This window comes from Vulpes vulpes, chromosome 6 (assembly GCF_048418805.1).
Source record: "Vulpes vulpes isolate BD-2025 chromosome 6, VulVul3, whole genome shotgun sequence".
Taxonomy (NCBI): domain Eukaryota; kingdom Metazoa; phylum Chordata; class Mammalia; order Carnivora; family Canidae; genus Vulpes; species Vulpes vulpes.
This window is the reverse complement of record NC_132785.1, coordinates 56,686,376-56,707,291: the sequence shown is the minus strand read 5'-3', so window position 1 is coordinate 56,707,291 and position 20,916 is coordinate 56,686,376. Positions and strand designations below refer to the sequence as shown.

At 37.0% G+C, this 20,916-nt stretch overlaps 1 protein-coding gene across 2 annotated transcripts in view; it reads left to right on the top strand.

Moving 5' to 3' along the window:
- LIG4 (DNA ligase 4) overlaps positions 1-19,961 on the top strand; it is a 132,937-nt gene extending 112,976 nt beyond the window's left edge. For both annotated transcript variants that reach the window (XR_012002049.1, XR_012002048.1), the window contains 2 exons: positions 16,749-16,775; positions 19,841-19,961. The gene's annotated coding sequence lies outside the window, so the exon portion shown is untranslated. The remainder of the gene's footprint in view (positions 1-16,748; positions 16,776-19,840) is intronic.
- The last annotated feature ends 955 nt before the right edge of the window (positions 19,962-20,916 follow it).

Below are 20,916 nucleotides of genomic sequence, written 5' to 3'. Positions count from 1 at the left end.
GTCTGATGACGGAGCCTCCTACCTACCTCTCCTCACCTAGCCCCTCCTGTCCCTTACTCAATAAGGATGTCTTTGACTTCTTTGCAGAGGCATGGTATTTTCACATGGGAGATTTGTTTCCTGCTCTCCAGGAGGGCAGGGGAGATTCAGAGTGCCCTTGCACATGTTGTTTCTCAAGTAGCTTCATTTCAAAATAATCAATAGGCCACTATGGTCCATTTTGGGGCAGCCTGCCCTGGGCCCCTACCATATGTTATGTGTATTCAATCTCAAAAGTATTGCATCTTACATATCAAGATTTTTCCATGAGAACATGTATATTTACGAGTTTTTAAAACTCACATGTCACACTCACAAGCTTTCTTGAAAATAGCTGTATTAGTTATAGACATATTGTCTCTTTTTTGTGTGTGTGTGTGGTTTCATCATTTTTGTCTGTCACATTGTTAGATAACTCTTTTTTGAAACCCAAATCCAATTCCCTATAACGTATAATAGGCCATTTACGTGGTTCACATATTTACTTATTTTTCTTGTATTATTTTTCTACCTGCTTTACCCTAAGATAAGGTAATAATACATGAGGAAGCCCCTCTGTCTGGTGCCCAGTCCACTCTGTGGGGTCTGTGAACTGGCATTACCCAGAGCTGTGCGGTGAGATCTGAACATGCTCATCCATTTTACTGCCTTTTTTTTTTCTTTTAACTTTCTCATCCTACTGGACATCTCTTTTATGTTTAGAAGCCATAGTTGACTCTTTGCTGCCCAACCACAGAGACTATCTCAGCTTTTGTAATAAATAATTCTTGCAAACATCTATTTTTTTCAAACATCTAATTCACCCACATCCACCATACACACGCACACATACACACACAGACCACATCTTCCTAATAGACACAGATGCAATATTGTTATTATAATAATAATGGTAGTAATAAAAACTTATTTAAAATATTACTGAATCGAAGTTCCCATTTTGTCACTATATGTCTTTTGAACCAAGAAGTATTGAAATATATTTGCATCATTGACGTCTCCAGATATTTAAAAAAATGTATAGCGTATTCATAAAAATGAGTTTTCATTTGAACTGAGGGTTTGGGGAAGAGGAGAATTCACTATGTACAAAGGAGCCTGTCCTCAGTCATATAGGAGGTTCCTGAGTAAGTTATCAAGGGGGAGTTTGTGTACTTGGAGAAGGAAGCCTGGTGGCCTGGAGCCCAGTGCCAGGTGGCAAGAGGCTCAGGCAGGAAGCCTGCTTGTCCTGTCTCAGTCCCTGACATTCTGTGAGAGCCAACCCCACTAGTACACCACTTTCCCCACATTATCTTGTACACAGTTTTATTATTTATGGATGGTGAGTTCTCCAGGGTACAGACCAGTTCATGCTTGCTTCTGGTTTCTCAGTGTTTAGAACAAAGTCCTAACCCTGTCTTTCCATTTTGAGCTAGTTCACAACTTAGAGAGAATTGCTACAAACATATAGAAACCATACCAAAAATTTGACAAGGTATTTCGCTAGATGCCTGTGGCATAATGGGAAATATATTCTCTATAATAGCACACATACATACACATACAAGACAGAGAGACACACATAAAACACAAGCACACATGCAACACACATACACACACAGATGCACACACACAACACACATACGCGCACACACATTGTTAAGCCCTGCATGAAATCTCTCAACTCCTCTCCAGAGAGTTTAAGGATTAAGACAAAATGACCTTCCTGGTAAAGGAAGCATGTTCAGCTCATCCTCCCTGGCACCCACAGGACATTTGGAAGACTGTGCTGGCCTCCCTGCCTCTCTGGCCTGAGCCTCACACCCTGGACCTCAGTGTCCACACTGGCCACCCTGCACTCCCTGTACTCAGCACTGACCTTCTGAGGGTTTGTAAAAGCCGTGTCCTCTGCCCCATCCCCATCCCTCCCAGTGGCATCCATCCATCCTTCCCCATTACACCTCCCTTCCTGGAAAGACTGCCGTGGCCTCTTGGCCTCTGCCCTGTGAGTGTTCCTTCGTTGTGTTGCCATTGTGCTTTGCATGTTGTCCTCTAAATCTTGATTTACTTGTCTCTCTTTCTCACCAGACACAATTATCTTTGAAAGCAGAGGCTGTGTTTTGTTTGACTCTGTGTCTCCAGCACTTATTTTAGTTCCTAGCAGCAATATTTGTAGAATTAATGAATTATTTATGAGTGAATAAAGGCAAGTAAGAAATAAATTTGACTTAGAAATCTCTCTTGCTCCTGTGTCTGGGAGGATAATAAGATTAAGATAGGATAAGTGGGTGTAGAAACAGGCTTTGGGAAGAAAAATTGAATTCAGTTCAGACTGTTGAACATGAGTAAAGTGTGGAACATCTAGGCAGGTAGTTAATAACGTTTAACAAATATTTATTCAGAACATACTCCTTGCCAGGCCCAACACTCAGAATTAAAAGGGGAGTCAGCCTGGCCAGGGTGTACGGCCCCCGAGTCCCCTCTCAGGCAACCAGTCGGTCAAAAACTTAAAGAGAGCCCAAAGGGTTCTGAGGGCCAGGCAGTTAACAGGAGGGGCCCCAGGAGCAGGCCTGCTGTAGAGCTTCCCTGGGAGTACAAGGGCCAGGATGCAGATAAGGATGTATTCTTGCTTAGCTCTTTTTCACCATGGAGGGGAGCTGCTTCCAGCTTGTCTCCACGATCCTGAGCACAGCTGGAACTGCTGCTGGGTTTTTTGTTGTTGTTGTTCTTCTTGAATCACGGATTCTTCTGCAGACAAATTTTACACACAAACTATTTTAAGAAGCCACTGTAACAAGTTTGCAAAAAGAAAGCATGATGCCTATCCTTTAGGAGTTTATATTCTAAAGAAACACACATTCCCCCCACCCTGAATACATGTGCCATAAACTCTACACATGTGTTTGCTCAGAATGAGCTGAGCACAAGGTCTGTTTAATATTGAAAGAAAAGGGGAGTTTAGGGATATTCTTGTGTATTTCAGAATTGTTTCTTGAAGAAAGGATTTTAGGATTCCAAGAACACCTCCTCATATGTACTATTTCTTATTATCTGCTGATGAATTACAATGTGATTATTACAGAACATTGTTACTTGCTGCACATGACCTAAACACATAAGAGATAGTTGCACTTTGTTCACTGGAATACACAATGAATCATGGAGATCATCACCCTCTCCTGTAATGACCTTTGACCCCCCCCCAGGTCACCAACATTATCTTGCCTTCACCAGAACACTGAGTTCCCTACTCAGATCTGTGTATTTGATTTTTTTTTCTTTCTTTTCATAACTCACATATTACCCTTTTCTCTTGGAAGGACCTTCTCTTCACCCATCATGAATAGATTTAAGAATTACCCTAGGAGAAAATATTTGGTATATTGTCTTAAATACTCCATCACATGAGAAAGGAGTATTTCTATAGATATCTTAATCACCTACACTTTTGTTCGGTTTATGAACCAATTAGGTGGAAAGGACTTCATTTTAATATTATTTAAATTTAATATTTTAGTAAAACATTAAAAATATTTTTGTGTCTTGAAGTTGCTATATTATTTAATAATATTTAAAGAATCCTTAAATAATAAAACCTTTACTGTAGCTTGGAAATAGTGAAAAATTACTAGTCTTGAATGGTATAAATACCATTACTTATGAATATGCAATAAAATATATCAACAAGTTTGTAAAATATGCATATATATATTTATTTATAAATACATATTTATTTAGAAAACTTTGGAGACACTCCACTGAAGACATTTAAAAATGTAATAAACTGATAAATCAATATTCTTTGTCCCTTCCATCCATCTTGACCCTCCTGTCTCCCTTCTCTCTCTCTCTTCCTCTCTCTCCCTCTCTCTCTCATACTGGGTTCATTGAGTATACATTAGTAGCATGCATCTCTACGAGAGAGATCAGTAATGTGAAATTCTATTTTTTTTAAAGCAAAGACTTAGATGATTTATTTTAACTCTGAATTTATTTAGCACATTTATAAAAATAAGTTCACATGGAAACATTAGGAACAAAATTCACAAGTTTACAGGAAGAGAAGGAAGATTCTTTTTTTTTTCTCTAAAGATTCTGGTAATTAAATTTTCCCATTTTATCTAGTTCCACTGCTGAATAGTTTTATTTAGAGTAATCTTAAATAGTGAGATTTCTGGTAACAATAAGGACTCTTACATATAATTATCTCTATTTCAACTCATAAATGTATTAATATCAGCTAATTCTGCTTTGCTTTTATATATAATTTTTATTATGACTTAAGCACAATTTTGATATGAGACAAAATGGAAAAAAAGACAATCATAATTTGATTATTTTTTAATATGTCTTTAACTACAGGACAAATATGTTCTTTTTTATTGATTAGGTTTTATGTAAACATTTTGCCTACTGTTATATCATATCTTCTTAACTATCTTAACTTATTTTAAATCATTTTATATAACATCCTACTGAATAATTTCCTTTACTATTGCATACTACTAAAAAATAATTTCATTTCTGATTTTAATATGTTCAAAATGCTATAAATCTTTCTGCATTTATGCATCTTTTATATTTAATAATGGTTCTTTGGAATTGATTACAGAATATATCATTACTAAACAGCATGAAAATAGTAATGTTTCTTACAGGGTACAGTCTTAGCATTTTAAATTAATAATACAATTTTATGATATAAATACAATTTTACTATATTTTAGTAAAGTCTGAGACAGCCATTCTATAGACATTAGGCATTTAAAACTTGTCAATATGTCAAGTTTATTTCAATTAAATTATAATTTACATGAGGTTGAGTGTTTTTCCATACATATGTTTACTTATTATTTTTACTTTTATGTAAATCATATCTCATGAATTTTACAAATTAATTTTCTGAGATTGTGTAAACATTTCTTATGAATTTAGAAAACCTTCATATGTATTTAAACTTTTATTTTTTATCATAGTATTTTGCTTTTTACCAAGGAGATACATATACATACTAGTTTCAAGCATATATGTGTGTGTAATTATTTTAAAAAATCTATGTGTCAATTTTTTCTCCTTTCTGCCATGTGTTTTTTTCTATAGAATCTAAATTTAATAGTCTTTTCTAGTGACCTGGTAGGAATATTATATGGATTATTTTTATCCACTCCCTGTTGAATAAATTTTCAGTTTTATTTTTCTAACTTTTGAATGATGAAACTTTCATATTGATCCAAAAAACAACAGATTTTCATGTTGAATTCAGGAAAATGGAAGTATTTTTAATTAATTTAAGAATGTTTAATTACTTTGTCTAAGTCATTATTATATTATCTTTATTTAAGGGAACATCAGTAGTCTTTAATTACAAATCTACGAACATTTCAGTGCACATACGTTAATTCTGTTAGGAAATGTTTTCAGGCTTTGAGATTAGTAAATGAAAATCGAAACAGTCTCAAGGAAAACACTTTCTAAAATATGTGGGTAATTTAATTCAAAATCATATATTCTTTAATATATCTAAGATTAATATGATTGATGTGTCTTTGCCATTGCAATATAGATTTTATGAAGCATAACTTTTCCCAGCTATATAGTTTACTTAGTGATTTTTGCTTTAAAGGTGAAAGAATTCTGTTGTTGATTATGAAATATTACAGTGAAAGTAAATAGAGAAGCTTAGAATAATTTCATATGAAGAGATCAGCTGGACAAGTATCATTGGACATGTTGAAGAATAAGGAAATATCATGCATTATTCTACTGATAACAGATATAGTGACATAGTGATATATTTCTTAGCAGTAAGTTACATTGACTAATATTTGAATGTTGAACATTATTGCAGGATTTCTTGTTTCAGCTCTTCATGTAAAGACCTTGGAAGTCTCATCCTTACAACAAGAAAAAAGTTAAAGAAAAAAACAAAAACAATGACTTTTAATGGGCCTCTCAGAGAACTGAGGTCATAGTGAGAACAGCCGCCTCCAAATCTGGAGAGACAGTAAATGCAGAGAATCAGAGCTGAAATGAGCTTCCCTGAAGCACAGCTGGTTGGAAATACAAACTGCTAAGAACCCTTAAATGATAATTTTGACCAGATACTGCAGTGAGGGTTGGCTAACATGAATGAGAGAGACCTGGGGTCTATATTCTGGGGGAGCCTCCTCATGTGCAGAGGTCCTAGATCTACAAATTCCATCAGACATATGTAGTATGTGATATTCAGAGTAGATATCAATCCAAGTGTATCATTATTCAACTAAATATTAATAGTGCAAAAACACCAATTAAAAGGCAGTGATTGTCAGAATAGATTAAAAGCAAAAAAAGGTGGCCTAACAATATGTTGTCGACAAGAAATCCAGTTAAAAAAAATTTTTTTTGAGTAGTTAAAATTTAAAGACAAAAACCACTTATAAGCAAAGGGTTGGAGAAAGATACCATGCTAACACAAATCAAAAGAAGGCTGGAGTAGCTGTATTAATTTCAGATAAACATACTTTAGAAATAATAAAATCATCAGAGATCGAGAGAGGGGCATTACAGGTGATAAGAGTCTGTTCTCTAAGAAGAAATAACAATGCTTTGTGTGTGCGTACCTAATAAAAGAATATCAAAATATGTGAAACTTGCTATCTCAGGAAATATTTTGGAACCTACAAATGTGGTTTATCTATTTTCTTTTTTAGGAAAAATGATTATCTCTTATGATTTTCCTTGGATTCACTAGGTCTGTGTTCCACAAATCAACTCAACCTGATTACTTAAATGGACAGCAACATCAACAAAACCCAATGGCTTTATTTTTGGGGTGTGAGTGTAATTTTAGAAATATTTTGAATTCAATCTCTGACATCTTTAAATAATTTAGAATTATATTTTAATTAAGAAATATAATAATATATTAAAAATTTGCAATATAAGATTAAAATCATTGCAAATGTGTGAGATACTGAGGGAAATCTGTAACCTCCTGATTCCACTGAAGTTTTTGTTTCAACTGAGTGACTTCTAATGAATGAGAACAGCTGCCAGTAACTCTTGATTTTGGAATAAATGATAATAGTCAGTATAGAATGTCTCAATTTGATATTCATGAGAATGTAAATCTGCCTTAACATGATTTTTTCACTTGGGGCAGGAAACCCAAGCAAAATGTTTGCTTTGTGAACAATTTAAAAAATATGTAAAGTTTGAAGGAAAATCACTAGCATTATTTTCAAATAATATAAAGAAAAATTTTAATATGGAATAAAATTCAAACAAGGTGTTTTCGAAAACTATTTATTTATTTTTTTTTTTTTCCGAAAACTATTTAAAGATAGTTTTCAGAATAACCTTGGCAAGCCAATCTCAAGTAACAGAGGACCTTTTAGGAAGGAAGGTTGTGCTATTGATGTGTCTCAATCTATTTGAGGGGGTCCAGGACATGGGATTTGCACATCAACTGTATCCAGGGATATGTTTTTAATTGTTCAAAAGAGAACAAATGATTAACCAGCCCGGATTTTTAAATTACAGTTAAATCCAAGTTTTGGTTTCAATGATTATACCATTACACTGGTTTTTGTTACTGTATTTCTAGCTATGTCTCTGGAGAGATTAGTTTTACAGTTTTTTAAATTTTATAGTTAAATTTAATGACCCTTTCTAGTACCCAGTTATGAACTATTTCAAGAAATGTCCTGTTCTATTGCATTATGATTGAGACTATATTGAAAACTGGAAAGCATTGCAAACATGGGAGATGTCTGATTCAACGATTACTGTCTTCTTTCCATTCCATTTTGTGTGCATGTGAAAGTTGGAAAATTATGGCTTATTTTATAATCAGAGATCTAAAACAGAATTTTGGAACAACTTTAAGTTTTAGAAATATTGTTAACAAAGAACACCTTTCAACTTTGGACTACCTCCTAGGCATATATATACTCATTTTCCCCTTCTTGTTTCTGTGCAACAAATTCTTTGTATCATTCTGGTCCTTGTCTACAGGACACTGCCAGGGAGTTGTGGGTCATGCTCAATAGTTTTTGGCTGTTTTACCTAGAATTCTGGCAGGCATGATAGTGGTTAAAGGGTATTGGGGGCTTAAGCATTTCAGCAAAATTGTCCAGTGTAACTCTTATTTTGCTACATCGAAGCTAGAATTCATGGTTGGATGTTTCCATCTCAAAAAAGTAAGTATAAAAGATGAAATCAAGCCCTGGGAATGGGCTTCACGTTTAATACCCTTGATGTGCTATATAAAATCAATATGCTTTTCACTTATCAGCTGCTCCAAATCCTCCTCATTCTTTACAAAATGGAAGCATGAGGCACAAAACTTCCACTGTAATTACTCCAGATAATAGAAAAGACTCTTTTGACCTGGTTTTCTTTCCTTTCTTTTCTTTCTTTCTTTCTTTCTTTCTTTCTTTCTTTCTTTCTTTCTTTCTTTCTTTCTTTTCTTTTCTTTCTTCTTTTCTTTCCTTTCTTTTTTATAAGTGTGCTGCTAAAAAGAGCATGTCTCTAAGCCCAGTGTGGGGAAAGACCTTCAAAGAGCTACCCCTTTGATCACAACAGGGACAGCCTCTTTAGCCTCCCAATTAGCCAGGGACAGACACAATTTTAGTCACTTGGTTGGTAGGACCTACTTTTTCAGGATGATTCTCTATTATTTTGATGTATGAAAAACAGAGAAAAGTGGCTTATTCCTGTTGATATCTCTTGTTTTATCAAGTCCTTTTGATAGAGAGGTCACTGCATTGTATTTTCTCACACTCACAAAGCTTGTCACTGAGAATACTGTGTGAGGGTAACACAAAACTTCACTGTATGCAAACATCGCTCTATTCATAATTAATGAGTGGTTGGCCTTTTTATTTCCTCCCTCCAAATAATGTTACTATGCTGAGGCAGAAGATGTCCAGGCCTCAGTGTGATAAATAAGCATGAAGAAATCTGAAGCAGCCTCATTCTTAGTGGCAAAGTTGGACCTATTATCACCTCATGTTCTTGTTGGACACCTTTGGTTTGAGTAAGAGACAAGACACTGGGTCTCAGAATGAAAAACCATTTAAGGGAATGACTCACATGGAAGAGGTTCACTAGTGTTCTGTGTATTCTAAGACACGTTATTAAAGGCAATTAACCCTTGGGGGAAGGGGTGAGGAGGGGATGGCATTGCTCTGTGCATGTAGATGCAAACACATAGTGATTTATAAAGATGTGGAACCTGGATTGGATGCCTCCTGAGTACCAGGAACTCTTTTCCAAATACTGTGTTCTCATGAAAGGTTTCTGAAGCCAATGCTGTCATTATTCCTCGTACTGAACAAACAAAACAAAACAACTGAGGCACAGAACAGGTAATTGTCCTAGGACCTAAGCTCTACCTGTCCACCCCAGGGCACAAACTCTTAACCACCATGATCTGTGGTCTCCCCACATTGAAGGTGATTAGAATTTAAGACTTTATGACAGAGCAGAGTTTGATATCTTAGGATGGAGAATGCCAAATATTCTCACCAGTGGGGCAGGGCTAGAGGGGAAGTGTAATAAAAGCCAATTACTTCTTTTAAAACAGAAAATGGCTGGACAGTTATTTGTTAGTTAAAAATAACACTGAAATTTTTATTTAATTGAACTTGTCCTGAGCATATAAAATTGCCTGCATAAATTCAAGCCGAAGAACCATCTGTTTTCTTCCTTTTTAATGACTTTGCCAGCATGTGTTTTTCCAACATTTGTGCAGAATTCCCGAGAGCCTTGTAGAGACATGCTAAGGAACCCCATGGGCTACGTTTGGAACACCAGGTAATATTTCATGTTCTGATTACTGTGAAGAAAGCAAGAGGCTTTTTAATTGTGTTAGAAGGAAGGGAGATAAATATAAAAAACAGCATAAATTTTTAGAGTCGTATGTAAAATCAAATCTACTTGACCTGACATGCTCTAAAACTTGGGTGCAAAAGTCAAGTCTTGCAATCTTTGGTTGTAACTGAAAACATCATGTAAAAAGACTTGGTATTTTTATAAAGTTTTCCTGGGGAAAAAAACATAATATCCTGTTGGGTTAGCTCATTTCTGTGATTTAGTTTATCTTTGACCTACTTCTTGTGGCATTCATCAAACAAATACTTCTTATTCCCAGAAATGTACATTAGAGATAGGGTGAGACTGTCAAAGTTTATTATTAGAGAAAGTTTATTGTAAGGCTCATAGTTATTTGCATTAACCTAATTCTAAATACTTATTGACCTTTATTTTTTTTAAGATTTTATTTATTTATTCATGAGAGACACACAGAGAGAGGCAAAGACCTAGGCAGAGGGATAAACAGGCTCCCTGTGGGGAGCCCAATGTGGGGCTTGATCCCAAGACCCCGGACTCACGACCTGAGCTGAAGGCAGATGCTCGGCCACTGCTCCAGCCACCCAGGCACCTCTACTCCTTGAACTTTATTCACAGATACATAAAAACAAATTATACTTGCAATTATGTTTTACTTTACTGCCTTTGTATTTTAATGGTTGTATGTCTACACAGTACTATGAAGTAAGCAAATGTAAGAAGGGTCTGGCTTAAGACAAGAAAATAGAATCACATAATGGATTGGAAGACAGTCTAAGACTTGTGACCTGGACTGAAGGCCATCAGGAATATAGTCAGGCCCCCACATAGGGCCAACTGCCCTCTTGTTGGCTCTGAAGGAAATGGCATAACCAAATTTTTTCACTGGGTATACATGGATATACATGTTTTGGTGCATATGAACACACTATGAATGTAAAAACAGCCATTTATATATAAGTGGGTGAACAATTAAATTGCACCCTCTATGATGCAATCATCTTCCATGGCTGTGAGTAGACACATTTTACTCACCATTTAGAGCAGTCTGTTAACTAAGATTGTTTGCCTGTCATTTAATATTTAGAATGTAAAGGTGATACCACAACTTCAGAAAAACAATGGATTGAAAGAAATTCAGTTTGCATGGAATCAGGTATAAAAACCATATTGTAGGGGCACCTGGGTGGCTCAGTCAGTGAAGGATTCTCGCCTTCGGCTGAGGTCATGATCTCAGGGTCCTAGGATTGAGTACTGCATGGGGCTCCCTGCTCATCGAAGAGTCTGCTTCTCCCTCTCCCTTTGCCTCTAACTCCCCCCTTGTGCTCTCTCTCTCTCTCAAATAAATAAAACCTTAAAAAAAAAAACCGGAATTGTAGAGTTATCCATCATTATGATGCTTTTCCCAGGGTTGTGGCCTACTTTACCCCTTGTTCTTGGAAAGGTAAGGGTTAAGAGTGTGGGCACTGGAGCCAGATAAGTGGTTTCCAGTTTAGGCTCTGCTTCTTTCCAGGGCAAACTACTAATGTCTTTGTACTTCAGTCCCCTCTTGTAGAACATAGACAAATGACAGTCACCCACTAACTTCTGGTTTACTCCTTCTTGTGACATAAATAAAGATTTCAACAATTCACGCATCCTGGTTCTCTCCTGTATTCATTTCGATGTTCTCAGTCTCCATGCAGTTTATCCCTGTAACATCCTAGGCTTTTACATTCTCGCCTTCCTCCCTATTTCAACAACACACTTGCATGTTTGAAATATGAATACATACTTTGTTTTGTTTGTAAAAGCAGAACAAGTCATTCCATTAAAAGTGAAAAGACTCATTCAGCAAGATACTTTTAGATACAAGAATGATATTGTAATGAATTGCAGAATTTTTATGTTTCTACAACCTCAAGAGGAAGAAATTGAGGTGCAGTTTGGACAAATTCACACAGAGGCAAATCCTTGAAAAAATGGGGAAATGGTTGGTGTGGTGGATAAACAGGGATATATTGAACTGGAAGATTTCTTAAGATCATGTTGGGCACTGGTCATGCTGGTCATTCTTCTTGCTATGTGGTCCAAGTGGAGGGAAAAGTGCAAAAAAACTAAATATCGTACCTCACTGTGGCTTTGGTTTTCTTTCTATCACAAGCTACTGTTGCCTGGAAAGATGCTCTAGGGAGCAGGGTGGGAGAGTCAACTGTCAAAACAGATTTCTTTTTGTATTGTTAGCAGAGACAAATTCAGTTGGGATGTATAGAAAATGATTGCCTGTCTTCTTTTGAAGAGAGCATATGCCAAGAACACAGGAAAAATCCATATTTCTGAGATAATCTTTTGCAAAACCAAAATGAAAATTATAGTATCTTCATGTTCTAAATTAAAAAATTATGATAAAATTACAGGTCATTCTAGAGACAGTAAAAGCAAAATTGAGAATAGTTGGAATAGAATATGTTGGCAAAGATTTTTAAAGAAGCAAGAAGACAAACAAGATATTTTAAATAGCAGATTTTATAAAAGAGAAATTGAATTAGGACTTAACACATTTCTGAACCAGTCACAGAAAGGAAAGAAGGTAAGTGGGAGAGGATAGGGTAAAAGGTACTATGTACATGACAGATCCTTTACAATACATAGGGGAAAATGGAACAGCTGAAGGAGAAGAAGTAAGCAAATACAGAGAGAAAGAAAAGCTTTTGGATGAGTAAAACATAACCTGATTTTGTAGAAGACTTGCTAAGGTTGGAGACTATAGAAAGCAAAGACACACATCTGGTCATGATCAAGTGACCATTCAACTGGCATTCTTATTTTTAAAAATAAAATTAAAGTTATTAACAAATAGTGCAAATAAAATGACAGCATGCTTCTTTGCAGTTATTTAACAAACTGAAAAAATAATGGCGTGATATCTACAAATGCTGATTGGAAAAATATTTGAACCAATATGTGTCCATACCCCCTACCAATATTTAACTCATTACATTAAGCTCCTATGCGCAGTTCCTGAAAATATCATTTAAAGTCTGAGCTACTAAAGAAATAAGTCATATAAGGTTAGGAAATATAAATATGTAAGTATATATTGAAATGGTAGGCAAATATGGTAGTAAGACAAAGACCAGCCATCATCTGGAAATCATGTAAAAATCAAAATTGCTGGGGCAGCTGGGTGGCTTAGTTGGTTAAGCCTACAACTAACTCTTGAATTTAGCTCAGGGCATAATCTGAGGTTGTGAGATCGAGCCCCACTAGGGGCATGGAGCCTACTTGAGATTGTCTTTCCTTTTCCCTCCCCCTCTCTCCCTCTCTCTCTCTAAAAAAAATTAATTAATTAAAAAATAATTTAAAAAATCAAAATTGCTATTACAATGGAAAAGCTGAATGTTAAAAATTAAGAATCTTCTAAAAATCATTTGTGCTATTATTAAAACTATACAGTTTATGGTTTTAGATAAAGACAACAAATACCATTTCAGGTGTACGTTTAGAAAATGGAAGTAGAATAAAATCAACCGTCCATCTTTTTTTTTGTGTGTGTGAAGGAGAAATATTCAGTTTGACAGCATATAAAATATGATTTAGAATTCATTGGGCCCTGGAAACTTTTTTTTTTTTTCAGAGTTCTGGAAAATTCTTAGTTTCTATGTCTTTAAATATTTCCCCTGACCTATTTTTTTTAACCTCTTTCTGGAATTCTGGTTTGATATGTTTTTGGTGTTCTCTCTCCTTCCTCCATGTCTTCTAGCCTTTTCTTTTTTTGAGGTCACAATATTTACTTAGCTTTCTATTTTAGGAGAGTATTTTGGCCTAATCTCTCCTTTACATTTTCTATCTCTTTGTCCATCTGTTCTGTATTCTGGGTAATTTATTCAGATCCATCCTCCAGTGCAAGAACTCTCTCTTTTTAATCTGTTTTGTTTTAATTCCTGTTTATTGTTGAAAAGCATTATTTCGTGCATGCAAATAAAACCCAGGGCCTTGTTAAAGTAATCTTTTATTTTTCTCAATGTAATCATGCTTGAGATGAACTGTTTATTCTACTGTCAGGTATACCTCATCTGCTAAAATACCGGAATACTTGGACTATAATTTTGTTTGCTTTGCTTTTGTAACTTTTGGGCTTTGTTTTACAAGGAAACTTCCACACCATCAGAATGCACAAAAGAATATTTCAAAACTTTTGGCTTCTGAGATCACTTAAAAATGACCTTCTAATAATAGCTAAAATAGTTTAAAATATAAGTTTAAAATACAAAGAGTTTTTCATTTAAAATTATTATTAAGAGGTAAAAAAAGCAAAGACTTGGCGTTATGAGTTATGTCTCCCCAAAAAGATACGGTGAAGTTCTAATCCCTAGGATGTCAGAATGTGACCTTCTTTGAAAACAGGGTCTTCACAGAGATAAGAAAGTGGAAGTGAGATCATTAGGGTAGGCCCCCACCTGGGATGACTGGTGTCTTTACAGAAAGGGAGATTTTGGACATGGACCAATGTACAGAGAGGGGAGATGACCTGAAGATGTACAGATGGGGGCAGCTTTGTTCCTGGAGTCACATGTCTACAAGCCAAGAATGGCAAGGATTTGCCATCAAACACCAAAAAGCAGAACCAGCAGGAAGGATTCTCTCCCAGAACCATCAGCAGGCACACAGCCCCATCAGCACCTCGACTTCAGACATCTGGGCTCCAGATCTTGAGACAATAGACTGGCTTTTAGCCACTTAGCAGTTGGTGTTCATTATGACAGCCTTAGTGAACTGATACCTTTTAGAGCCCCTGTGACCCCGTTGGAAATTCTCTGCGTGGTGTCTTAGAATATTCGAGAGGAATCCATTATTGTAGTATTTTCTTTTATTTCTTTCTGTAATTCAATTTTTCCCTCTGCTGGGCTACTCATTGTCACTATTCGGGTTTTCTTTTCCTGGTCATCATTCAGGTCATCTTCATGTGTTCTCCTCTTTTCCTCTTTTTTCTTATCCCAATTCCCAGATATTTTCAAATCTACTTGTTAATTCTTTATCACACCTTGTTCATATATTTTCAAGGATTTTAAAAAATTCACTAAACATATAAAATATAGCTATTTTATAGTCTTCCTCTGTTAGATCGGATGTCTTATTTATAAAATGTTCTCTCTGTTAAATCACAAGGCTTTGCTTATGGATTCTCCTTTCTTTGTGTTCATTTCATGACTGAGTTGCATGTTTTCTTTGACATTTGTTTGTGGGAATGTTCCAGGACCAGGAATGATAATGCATTTTTCCAGGAAGGTCTTCATTTGCATCTTCCAGGCACCTGGGAGACAGGAAGGCCAAAATGAATCAAAGAAGATTCTAGGCTTTCTTCAGTATGGATCTGAAATATACATCCACAGGGGAGCACTTTGTTGCTTTGTGTTCTTAGATGCAAGTGATTTCACTTGTACTCCTGGGTGTGAGGAGGATTCTGTGAGGAGCAGTGATTTCCCTTCCTCTGAGGAAGTAGCCCTTTGGGGTCCCAATTTACAGGAGAAGAATCTCCCATTAGATTTCTTACCTGGTGAGTCCTGGGTTAATCTGACCCTAGCATACTATGAATCTAGAACAACCTTTATCACAAATTCCCTAACTTGCTCTCAAGGCAAAATTCCTTTCTGTGCTCAGTTTATCTCTCTGAGTTCCCATGCTCACCTAGTTTTTTGAACTGACAAATTCCACTTTCCATTCAGGTTCTCAATGCGGGCTGATTGGAGTCTCTAGCCCTCTACACTATGTTTTCAGAAACATGGTCTTCTTCTGGGCAACTGAGCATTTTCATGGGCTCAGTCCTCCCCTGGGAGAAGGAGGCTGGGCTCAGTGCTCCTACATAGATTAGAGGATTGGAACAGAGTTTGGACCTATGTTTATTCTCTTTCTTCCAGCTGTATTGAGGTATATTTGATAACAGCATCACACATATTTAAAGTGTACAACGGGGATCCCTGGGTGGCGCAGTGGTTTGGCGCCTGCCTTTGGCCCAGGGCACGATCCTGGAGACCCGGGATCGAATCCCACATCGGGCTCCCGGTGCATGGAGCCTGCTTCTGCCTCTGCCTGTGTCTCTGCCTCTCTCTCTTTCTCTCTCTGTGACTATCATAAATAAATAAAAATTAAAAAAAAATAAAGTGTACAACGTGATGATTTGATGTGTATACGTGGTGAATTGATTACCACCATCAGGTGAATCAAGTTAATTAATATCCCTCACCTCATAGTTACCTTTTCTCCCTGTAGTGAGAACACTTCAGATGTACTCTCATAGCAAAATTCCAGTACACAACACAGAATTATTAATTACAGTCACCCTGATATTCATTAGATGTCCAGAACCTACTCATCTAATGACTGAAGGCTTTGACCAGCACCTCCCCATTTCTGCCCCCACATCCCCATCCAGGCCCTGGTAATCATCATTGTCTGCTCTTTGTTTCTATGAGTTCAATATTTATTTATTTATTTATTTATTTATTTATTTAGATTCCACCTATAAGTGAGACCATACAACATACAATGTTTGACTTTCTCTGGCTAACTTCTTTTACATAATATCCTCTATGTGTATCTCTGTCTGGCAAGTGGCAAAATTTCCATCTTTCTCGTAGCTGAATAATACTCAATTTTACGTGTCTATATCTACTACATTTTTATCTGTTCATTCATTTGCTAACAATTAGGTTGCTTCTAAATCTTGTCTATTGTGAATAATGCTACAATGAGCATGGAGGTACAGGTATGTATTCAAGTTACTATTTTCATCCAATTTTGCAACTTGTGCAAGATAGAGATGTAGCTGCTTGCGGAGCCCCCACTCCAGGATAAGCGATATTGGTTTGACAAACATGGGGGTGAGGTATAAATGCTTTCTTTTCTCTTCCTAGGAAACTGCATGACCCTGAATGGCAGCAGTAAGTATCTTCTGTCCTCTCAGATCCTCCTCCTGTTCCACATTCTTTTTTTTTTTTTTTTTTCTGTTCCACATTCTTAAAGGGATTTCTGGAATTCCAGTCCTCTCCATGTTTTCTCTTCCTGAGTTTGTAAGATTATGTTAATTCCTGTTCAAATTCCACAACCAAATGCCCTCTCCAATCCCTTCTAGCCCTTCTGGTAGAATGTTCCAAAGAATGCAATGTTCATTGTTCTAACTCAGTGTTTCTCACTGGGGCTTGATTGGCATTTGGGTATAATAATTCCACCTGTGGAGCCACTGGATGCCAACTTCACTCTTGAGCCAACGATATCATTAAAGAAAAAAACAACAAAAAACAGAGACAAAGATTTCCAAATGCCCCTTGGGATAAATTCTATCTCAGTAGAGAATTCCTATGGTCAATGCTATCAAAATCAGTTCAGTTGGAAATGCTGTTCCCTAATTGTGTGTACGTGCACCTTAGCATCTGAGGAGTGGGAGGCCTATTTGGGGGGGAAAGGAAGTACTATCAAGAAGTAATTTATGTTTGTGTGACATGTAATCAAAATTACCAGTATGTTCCTATTATAGGAAACATACAAAGAAGGTACATTCTCCTATCCCTCTGGCATCTGGCTTACAAAGTGTGAGAGCTCTGTGTAGGTGTGGAGGCAAGGTCGAGTCTACAGGCAGAACACACAAAACAAGAGAGAATAGTTAAGCTAACATGAGGTTTGTGTAGCAATTAGAGAAAGTAGAAGAGTTCTGGGGGCTTGAGAGTTGAGTGTGGAAGTAGAGCACTGGGGGCAGCTGCCATCCTGGGAAGTTGGTGGGCTGGGCTCACCATAATAAGAGAAGATTTAAATACGTCCCAGCAGCAAGCATATACTTTTCTCTCCCCAGTAGCCTTTTATAGAAGAAACTGAATAAAGATAGAAATGCTTCTAATTTCCTTTTGATTGATGTGTGTGATTTGATGTACGTATTTGGAGGAGAGGAGAGAGAAGCTGCACCAAGCCTCAGCCACGAGGATAGTCGTTAAGCATGTGATTGTTATTAAGAACGCAAATCCTATTTTCACCAGCATCATTTATATTTTTAAAGATATGTTTTTGAAATTTAGAAAACCTCATATTAAGGCCACGACATTTGCTTTTTTTGGATGTCCATTCAAATAAAGACATAATAGGAAAAATTTCCTTTGAGCATTTTCCATATAGACAATATAATGCATTCATTTGGCAAGATAAAATCATTATTATTATTGAAATCTATGAAAATGACTTCGACGTTGGCTTGACTGTCTCAGAAAAATGATTTTTTATTTCCCGAAATAAAAGCTGATGCTAATATTTTTATTGTATGCTTTTCTTCTATATAATATGCTGTGAAGAAATATTTCATTAATCTGACATAAAATTAAATATTTTAAACTATGAATTGGTACTTAGGAGGATCTAAGCAGGCATTGTATTGACATAAAATATTCAGAAATACTGCTTGGCACGTGCCCTAGTATTTTTATGAAAATTAAAATACCTATTGTATTCTATTTTGCATGTCGAGGTTCTGGCTTTTGTCTCTCACTGTACATAGTGTTGTGATTGATTTAGCAACATGCATAGAAATAGCACAAATAATCACCTCAGCATAATACAAAGTAGTTACAGAATGATGATTGGGATATGTTGCATTATGCAGCATTTAGCGTGGGAGTGTTTTAGCTGGATGATACTGAAAATTAGCCTATTAGTTTATAATCTGGTTGGTATTAAAAAGCCCTGTCTGTATTTTGGTCACATTATTGAAATTAGTTCAAAATGTTTACACCCTAAGACTGAGCACCACCACCCTTAACCCACGGACACTGATGGCTGCTGTCCAGTAACACGTGTACCTCTCCTGAAATACTGGGGCTTAGATGTCATGTTAAGTAGTAAAGTGCTTTTCATGTTCTGTTATAAGTGGCTCTTACAGTCAGAAATATATTGGCTTCTACGGAAGAAGATGTTTGTTTTTTAATTTGTCTGACACTGCTGAGCTCTGTCTGGGTCAAAATCTCCCTCTGCTTTCCAGAGGGCAAAAGCTTTCCCTGTAGGCTCACACCGTGTCAGCAGAGGTCTGTAGAATTGCCGGGCAGGAGCGTTCTGGAAGAGGAAGTGGCAGCAGTGCGCTGTGGTTTCAGATCACTGAAATTCTCCATTTCTCTAAATTCTCATGACAGATTCTGGCAGGGCTGCTGTAGGACAGAGTGAGATATTTGCCTCCAGCTGGTAAGAAAGACTTAAAGAAAAAAGAAAACTGTAAACAGTATCAATTCCAGAAAGCAGAGAGAGGACTTTGGGGGCCGTCCGCCTGCCCACCATCTGCTCACACGCGGACAACCTGAGACCCCCCTGTTTGCAAAGGGACACACATGGCAGGCAACACACGGGCTGCCAGGCCCTACGTGGAGTGCAAGGAAGATGTGAGGAAGCGGGCTGTCCACAGTGTCATTTCCACTCACCTCTTCAGGCAGGAGACTAGCTGAAGCCAGCCCTGGGCCTTCCCAGGGATACACTTATTCCTGCCATGGTAAAAGCTGAATGCTAAAAGATTGCTTCCGGAAGAAGAAAAACTAAATTAGTTTGCAAATCTGAGAGCGGCTTCCCATCTGGTGAATACGTTTCCCTTCACCTTGCTTAGCTATTCTCCTACCCTAGAGAGTGCCCAAAAGTTTCCACCTCATTGGCACCAGCCACCCTGCAAGGTACGTGGCATATACTGAGATACTAATGAAAGACAGTACATAGCTGTATTGTGAGCAGAAAAATCAATGGTATATTTTCTGGGGTCAAAGTTGCACCCTGAATTTAGGCTAGAGGACATGGCGACAACCACTCAGGCTCTAGGACTTTCCAAGTAGTGAAACGTATAAAAACATTTGCCTAGGGTCTGTTTTTATAAAGCTTGAATCTAGTATCTTAGAGGTAATTTAAAAAACAAATTCCTATTGAATGTTTTCTGTAATCACCCAAGGCATAAAATCCATAGTATTTAATGCAACCCCCTTCTATCTGGCAGGTGAGGAAATGGAGATTGGTTGCCATAGATGAAAAATTAGTGGAGGAGGAAGCTGAACATGGTGTTGGGAGAAAATAATTAAAATGTGAATAAAAGGTAAGAGAGAAAATTGATCAATTGATCATATCGACAGATGACCTAAGAAGCCCTCTGGTACAAGATTTAGCAATATAATGTCACAACCCAGCTTCAGAAACTAACCAAAGTTCGGGTAAGCCTCCACGTATTTCTGCTGAAGAAAATCAGATTACATGAGCCTGCATGTGGGATTAGAGATGTTTTATCAACACAGAAGACAAAGAACTTAATCCAGTGTGAAAAGATAGGTCATCTATTCCTTCCAAGTGGAGCAGCATTTCACCAAAAAACATGTTTTTACCTATTATCCCAGTTCCCAAGAGTCAGTCTTTGCCACCATGGGTCCCAATTTGCTGCTCCTGTGGGGAGTGGGGGTGGTTGTCTGCTAGTGACCCTCCCGGGTATGCACTCTACAACTGGGCTGCTGGCGGAGGGGACTTTGCTCTAAGGCTGTCTCCATCCATCCAGGAGACACAAGGCGGTTTCAGACAGCTCCCACAAAATCTGAGGCAGGAAGCGTTCTAAACATAGAGAATGAATTCACGGAATTGTTGGTTTTACTTCTGCTCACCCACAGCCCGTAGACATGTGTAAGTCCCAAAGAAGTCAGAGGTGGTCTTTCCCTAAGGCCATTGGCTACGGGTCTTTTAGAATCTTGAGGATCCCTTGTGGATTTCCCAATGATTGTTTTTGTAGCTACAACTTGTTACAGGAGTCCTGATTTATAAATCAAACCTCTGGAAGTGTGTGAGGGAAATCATCTGGTGGGTTTTCAAGACCACAAGCACTGTAAAAGCTAAGTTTCAGTTGACAAGGAATGGGGATTGTTTGGTTGAATAAGTTGTGCATTGTTAAGTGAATTGTCTTAACCTATGTTGTCCTCATTTCAGTATCAGAAATAACCACTGGATTTTTCTCCCTGTATGCACTTCCTTTATAAATTTTCTCTGTTATAAGTGCCTCAAAATTAAATGACATTAAATAGCGAACACCTGCTT